We start from the raw sequence: 7,992 nt of genomic DNA, 5'->3' as shown, positions 1-7,992 counted from the left end.
GGTTTGGTTTTGAATGTGATCTGTGTGTGAATTTTTATGCGAGAACGAAAGTAAAAGATGACACTGGTGTCTTTCTTCCGTGTTGTTGTGGCTTCCCTCTCTCTCTCTCTCTCTCTCTCTCTCTCTCTCAGAATTGTGAGGGAGAGTGCGTGCGTGTGTTTTTGTGTTTGATATTTGGCAATCGTTGGCGTTATGAGAAGGTATATAAGCTGGTTTGGGTTACTTAATCCTCTAAGGTTGGGTCCAGTGAGCCTGGTTTTGTATTTTGTGATGTTGATGGTTGTAAGTTGTGACTCGCCGCATTTGGGAGGAGTGTGGAGTGTTTTGTGTACAATTGGGAGGAGCGTGGTTTAGGAGGTGAGGTGTATATGTAGTTGTAGAGGATGATCAAATAAATTACGCCGTTTTTAGTATGGCAAACCAATGAGATGTCGCCACATGTTATGCCACAAAGTTCTTAAACATTTGTGTATAAGGTTTGAAAATAATGTGCTCTATTTGCAGTTAACTACTCTAATAGAACTTCAATATAAAAATAATAAGTAAAAAATTTTGTGTACAAAAATACCATTTTCCTCCTGCATTTAACAGAAAAAGTTAACAAAATTGACGACGGGACCATTTGTCATAACGAAACTAAAGTTAAAGGACCACGGGAACAATTTTGGAAATTGAGGGACTCCAATGCAAATCAGGTCTAAGTTCAGGGACTAATAAATAATTATCCTTTTTTATTTTTAATAATTTTGTCACATCCCGGGACCGGCTCCGCCGTAGCACGATATTGTCCGCTTTGGGCCCCCCCTCTCTGCCCTCATGGTTTTGTTTTTGGGAGCTCACGAGCAACTTCCCAGTGGGTCACCCATCCTGGGATTGCTCTGGCCCCCAACTCGCTTAACTTCGGAGTTCCTATAACTCCGAAGCCAGTGAGCTCCCAAAAGGCCTCGTGCTAGATGGATGCGGGTGTGCACATATAAGGCACATCACCCCCTCTCCGTTAGTCGATGTGGGATCTTACAAATTTAGGCATCTATATTGGGCATAATAGTGAATCCCTCATTATATAATGCTTTGATAAGATGGGAACACTAAGGAGCTGTTTGGTAACCATTTCATTTTTCATTTATCTTTTTTTTTTAAGTTCAAAGTGAAAATTGCAAACGTGTTTGGTAACGGATTTCGTTTTCATTTTTCAAAACAACTTGGAAGTCTTTCCAGTTTGTATATTTGTGTTTAGCTTTTTTTTTTTTTCTCATTTTAGGTCAATGGGAAACTCTACCTAACCAGCACATGTACAACAAAAAAATGGGTAAACAACTCCATTATTGTCTCTAGAAGCTATGATGGGTTGGATAGGACCTGGGATTCCTCTGCTTGTCACTACACCAAGACTGAGATTGATGATGAGAACCCCCTAGTTTTGTTTGTTAAGTTCACGCTCAATGCAAGTACATTCTCCCCTTGCTTGTATTTTGGATTTTGTTTTGACATTTTCTTGTTAATTAGTCAATTTTTGTTGTTGTTAAAACTAGTTTGTTATTTTAAATAATAAACATATTTCTAGATTATGTTTGACAGTAATTTGACAGAATGTACAATTGTGGCCAACAGAGTAAAACACAATGACCAAATCAATCAAATTAAAAATATGGGGATTAAATTAGCCAAATAGGTAAAACATAGAGATCATTTTCACATTTAAGCCTTTAATCAATGACTAGCCGCTTGGTTTTTTTATGTGAGGGCCAATTGGTTTTTCTTTGTTCTTTTTTACTTTAGAATAAGACAGAGAAGTGTGTGGCCGGTCCATTGATTTTGGAGGCACCATGCAAAGAGAGATGTTGAGACCCTGTATACACAAGTAAAAAAAAAATTTCATAATCAACAAATAGAACCAAATACATTCTTAGTTACGTCAACTGCACTTACTTGCTCATATTCATAGTCCACTCAATTGTCTTTTACATACAAAAAAAAATTGAATGCAATTCAAAACCTAAGAAAAAAAACAAACAAAATGAAGCAACCAACACTTCAAAAACTCAAACTATTATAAACACTTAGAGAGTTTTGATCGAATTGAATCACAAAGCTTTGGTTGATTTGAAGGGAAAAAAAAAGTTCAAAAGACAGATTTAGTTTGCAAGAGAGAGAGGGGGGGCTCAAGAAGAAGACCTTGGGAAGAGAAACACTGGCGGTTAGATGTGTCTGTGAGTTGTAGTTTTGGAGTCCAATCACATGTTGCAAGGTACATGGTACACTTCTAAATAACCAGAACCCTTTCCCAAATGCTCAAGTCAACATGGTGAATGCTAACTTCCCAAGGCCAGACCAACCTAGGCCTAGGTTGGACTTGGCTGGCTCGACAAGGGCTGCGGCAGAAAGAAGGGCAAGGGAGATTCCGGCTGACCCTAAGGAGAAGGGCAAGGCTAAAATGTACCCTGAGGTGGCCAAGGTTTCTGAGACAAAAGTTTCGACCAAGGAAGGGCCTCCAAAGGCCATTGTGCTATGCAGTCGATGCCAATGTGAGGTGACTCTCGAGGTGGTCCCGCCAAAGTCCAAGGAGCCAACCAAGGAACCTACCAATGGGCTGATTAAGGAGCAAACCAAGGATCAAGTCAAAGTGGGCAGATCTAGGAGTTTTGATAGGAATATATTACAAGTCCGGCCGAGAATTACGGCCCACATAGCCCAAGGGGCGGAATGGGAGTGAGGCCGAACAAACGGCCATTGCATGAGTACCAAGATAGGTACGAGAGGCCGAGATATCAGCCGAAGAGGAGAAATCAACATGCCCCTCTAAGGTATGAGGACATTGATTCACCAGACTCAAGCCAAAGCCGAAGCATGTGGATTTCGGTGGGAGAAGGCAAGAGTCGAGATGTGGCCTATGTGTCAAGACCCCGCCCCGCGGACGGTAATGGTGTCCCAACTTTCAAGGTGCCAAACACAAAGGCGGGCCAATGGTATAGAAGCAGAGGCCCAAAACTCCCACCGGTGCCTTTAAGCAAGACTCAAACGAGAAGGGCTCAAAGACAATATGCTACCACTTGCAAGGCGGAGTTAGATTGGGCGGACAAAAGGCAAGCTCAACTTGACCGATTGGTCGAGTTTCGGGAGAAACTTTGATTGGAGGAGTTGGAATTGGCCAAAGCCGATGCTGTCGCTTCCTTGGAGGCAGCCGCGGCCGAGGAAATGAAAATACGTCTAGAATGGGTAAATGGCCGAGTCGTGGTAACGGCCCCGGAAGAGCCAATCTCGGAATTGGAGGCCCATTTGACTGGGACTTCTGAGGCAAATAACTCTAAAATGGAAGTTAGTGAGCCGACCAAGAAGAGAGGAGATAAGCGTCTTAAGGTTCAAAAGGCAAGGACGGCTCCACCAAAAGTCAAGCCTCCGGTCGCTAAGGCCCCGATCGTGACCAAAGTGGCTCAGCCCACCAAGGTTGAGAAGAAAGAAGAAAATGACCAAAACATGGTCCAAGAAGTTGGGGATGAGCCCCATAAGACAGTAAGTGAACCTAGGGCGGAAGAAGACCAAGTTATGGTCGACGCCGAAACTAATGTGGTGGAAGAAGAGGCCGAGCACACGGCCGAGGAAGAAGCTAATGAGCCCTTGGAAAATCTCGAAGGTTTGGCGGCCAAAGACGAAAAGCTTTATGGGGATGAGGAGTATGCGGACGGCGAATACTTAGAGGATTTGTCGGAGGAAGCTATGGAGCACTTAGAGAAAGAAGCAATGAAGAGATGGCCAAGTTTGAGAACGAGCTAAGAGCGGGCAAGGTCAAAGTAAAGTTTGGAGACTTTGACGAGGTAAATGCCATGGTTGTTACACTCCCATTATTTTCGAAGCTCAGCCGGATCAACCTAATTTTATGGACAGAGATGTGTTCGATGAGGTTGAGTCCATAGTGCAAATGGAAGGGGCCAAAGAAGTTGAGGTGGCCCAAGAAAGTCCAAAGGATTGGAATGCCCAACCTTGCATCATGGTGCCCTCTCTAACAAACATAAAGCTTTGAAAAAATATTAAGGGAGAGTAAGATCACCTGAAAAGTTGGGCCACTTCGGGGCGCCTCGAGTCAAGAAAGTGTCCGAGCTCATGGCAAAAATGGGCTGAAGTTCGGCCTCAATGGCCGTGGTGTCGACCGAAGAAAGTTCAAGGCCAAAAATGGCCCGCTAACATGTCCAAACATTGGAATTAAGGAATTGGGGGCAAGTGTAGAAGAAATTTTAAAAGTATGAAATTTCAATGAACCTGAGAGTTCGGAGTGTGTAGGAAGTCTTCCTCAGTCAGCTCTGCCACGTGCTCATGGGCGTGATCATCGGGCATGGGACAAATCTCGTGTGACCCCATGGAAACATCCTCCGGGTACCCCGTGGTATTGATCTCGGCCGACTAAGTTCAAAAATATTGTAAGCACAAAAGAAGTAAGAGAAAATTCAAATGACTAAGGAGATGGATTTACCTCATCCTCGCCCATCGAAGTCATGACTTGCGCCCCAATTCCCTTCTCAAGGGTGGAAGGTTGAGTTTCCTACATTTTTGGGCACAATGGTGAGTTTTTGCCCTTCGAAATTAAATGAATGAAAAATGCAGAGATATAAGTTTACCGGAGCGGCGGATGAAGTGATGGCCGATTGCACATCCCCGACCGAGTGAGAAGAGGAAGGATGCTCCGCCGGCTTTGGGGAACCTGCAACAAGCTTATTTAGTCATATTTCAAAAACAAAAACAACCCCTTCAATCGGCCTACCCGGCCGAAAAGAGGGAAACATAATTTGGCACGCCCAGACACAATCCGAACCATAAGAAAAATCAATAAAAAAAAGTACTCAACCTAAGGTAAATACTTGGATCGACGCCAGACACAATCCGATCATTGGCACGAACAATTTTCTTGATTCCCGTGTTCACAAAGTAATTAAACGAGTCCAAATGTTGCTTTACCAGCCCTCTCACCTATATATGAATTCTTTTAAACTACCGAATGCAAATAATAACAATAGCAACGATGGCAATAACAACAATACCAATATTTAGAAATAAATATCTGACAGTATTCAAACCTTTAGAAACTCCGGCAGAAGTGCGAATTTGTCCGTGGCAGATTTGATAGGAGCGGCAAGGAATTCCTTATCAATGGCCGAATGAGGAATTTGCTTTCCATCATTAGACCTAATTTGAATAGTAAGAGATCGAAAATTAGAATCACACCAAGCCCTAAACGCTTGCCAGAAACTGTTATTGATAATCAATAAATAACAATTTGTACAAGATATATATATATATATATATATATATAGAGAGAGAGAGAGAGAGAGAGAGAGAGAGAGAGAGAGAGAGAGTACTTTTGCTTGCTGTTCTTTGGAGGGTCGGCCGAGGAGTCTTGTGCAACGCCCATGGCCGATGCCTTGTTGAAGGGTTCTAGTTGTTAAGACTTAACACACAGACAAAGGGAAGGGAAGACGTTTGTTGTCAAAGGTTAAAACCCTCTAAAACCCTGCTCTGTTTCCTTTCCTTTCGTTTTTACTAGCCGGTTGAGTGCCAATTGGTTTTTTATTTGGGCTTTAGCCCTTTTGTTCACGGAATGGATTTGAGGGAAAATCATTTCCCACGTGTAGTAATGTCAAAAAAGTAACTGAGAGATTTCATTTTATTTCATTTCCCATGTTTGTTTTGAATAAGAATGAAAAACAAAGTTTGTATAATTTTCCAATTCTACCCATATTAAATCAAATAAAAAAAGAGTACATTTAATGATATACTGTAATTTTAAATTGTTAATGGGGACAAAATGGTCATGAAAAATGTTCATTGAATGTTGGCTCATTTTCCCAAACTTTCTCATGAGGAGGGAAAACAAAACCCAAGTTGGGAGGAGGGCTTCACTTTCCCTCCTACTTTCCCATGTGCCAGGCAATCATTTCACATGCCTGAACTTACCAAATATGAGAAAGCAATTGATTTCCCATCCCCAAATCTCCTTTCCCATGAACCAAACGGGCCATTAGGATTCAGCCCATTCGAGGCTATATTCATTCAAAAGAACATATACATATGTATTTTGTAGTGGTTGGACAAAAATGCCTTTATTTATTTTTAGACTGCTTAATGAGTTTTCCTTATTTTCATATGGTGCCAAAAGTCTTGGTTCTTACTTGTCATATGGAGCCAAAGAATTGGATTACTTCTTCTTGCTTTCTATATATTTGGATTGTTGCTGGGATGATCTCTTCACATGAACTTCATGCATATGCTTCTATGGCTTCATTATGCTTCCATCAATATTGTCTATCTTATGTATTGCTTCTTCTCCCAAGCTGTTCCAGTATGAGTTGTCATTATCTTAGCTAATATTGCTCATTTGTATTTTTTAATAGCCTGCTTATTGGAACTAAGCAACTCATCATGAGAAATAATTATATTGTGTCATGCTCAATATAGGTAAAAATTATCTTTAAACTATTCTAGAAGTATATTAGTGAAATCTAATTTTACATTTTTCCAGAGAGGGAGATCAAAATCTATTACTTCTTTTAGTTTGGAAGAAAATTAAGACAAGTGATCGCTACTTTCAACATAAAGTTGACTTAAGTAACCATACACTGCTAATAATCTTGGAGTAATTGAGTAGGTTTTCTGCTTATGCTCTAAATGTAGTTCTCTATATTCTACCATGTTAATGCTAATAATTTTGGAGTAATTGAATAGGTTTTCTAGTTATGCTCTAAATGTAGTTCTCTATAGTCTACCATGTTAATGCTAACTAAATAAATAGTATAATGAGAACAACTTTTAGTAATTATTTTGATACGATGTTGTAGATTATTTTTCAAATTAAAAAGAAATGCTTGGATATATAATTGAAGGGGTGTGTTTTTCTCATATTCTAATTGTATGGGCTTTTTTCTTTCGGCAGTTACTACGGGTCTGGGCTGCCCGTAAATAGCAAAATGGATGAAATTGCCCCTTGAACCTGAGTTCGAAGATCAAGCCCCAAGAATGCTTCGAAAGGATAGTGAAGCCTTAGGAAACACCTTGGTTACCTTCACCAACAAAAATAACAACAGCTTACAGATAAATTCTTGGCTTGGCATGAGAAGCTTGTGGCATGTGAGCTAAGCATTCATGAGTTTAGCATGAAAGAGAGAAATGGCTGCGACTTCCTATGAGAAACAGAGTTTTTAAGGCATGGGGGAATGGATTCTAAGAGGATTCGTTGAGGAGAAAGAGGGGGACAGAGAGATGAAGGCAATGGGTGTTTTTCCGATAGCTTGACAGAGGCTCTGTCAAGTGTTAGTACAGCCTACCAAGAGGGAAAACTAAGGAGAAGGAAGATGAATTGAGCATTGTTCGGTTCATTTTTACACATGATTTTTCATGTTATTCACCTCTTATTTTGAGTTAGTTCTTGACATTTTATAGCTTTTTACTTCTTTTTTGTGTTTTAATAGGTTTTACCTTAGTTATAATGAAAATGAGCTAAAAGTGCATTATTAGTGATAAATTCTGTTTTTGTTCATTTTCGTAGGTCAACTTCTTGGCCTCGGATCAGCATGCTCCGGTGCTCGGATGAGGTGAAGATCTTCACGAGACATGTTCCAATGGATGTTAACTATAACATATCCAAATTTGAGCTCCATTGGACAAGTATTTCCTATCCAACCAATCCAGCATGTTACCACAGCTCTGGAAATCCGAACTTGGCCAGCTTTTACCTCCTTTGTGTTATTTTGATTTTCTTGTTACCATAACTCTTGGTAACAAGAAGTTACCTTAGCTTTGAGATAATTTCTGAAGCAATTGGCATCTTTGTGAGGACAAAGCTTCATGATGGCAAGGGGACAATGGGCTAAGGCTTTATCAAAGGTGGTAGTTTTATATTAAAAGGTAAAAGCTGGAAAGGAGGAGAGAGGGAGGAGAAGTCAAAGGGCAATCTGATTTGGGGGAGTTTTGCAACGGGAGAGAGAGGCTATTCCATCAGTCTACACA

The 7,992-nt window shown here is 40.7% G+C and overlaps 1 long non-coding RNA gene across 1 annotated transcript; it reads right to left on the bottom strand.

The window, feature by feature from the left end:
• Positions 1-4,841: 4,841 nt before the first annotated feature.
• LOC110772331 (uncharacterized) lies at positions 4,842-5,434 on the bottom strand. The gene is made up of 3 exons (XR_015833449.1): positions 5,349-5,434; positions 5,067-5,175; positions 4,842-4,959 (listed from the first exon to the last, which is right to left on the bottom strand). It is a non-coding gene; the product is annotated as an uncharacterized LOC110772331 (long non-coding RNA).
• Positions 5,435-7,992: the final 2,558 nt, after the last annotated feature.

Source organism: Prunus avium, chromosome 2 (assembly GCF_965620075.1).
Source record: "Prunus avium chromosome 2, drPruAviu1.hap1.1, whole genome shotgun sequence".
Lineage (NCBI taxonomy): Eukaryota > Viridiplantae > Streptophyta > Magnoliopsida > Rosales > Rosaceae > Prunus > Prunus avium.
Note: the sequence above shows the minus strand (reverse complement) of the source record. Positions and strands in the feature narration are given on the sequence as shown.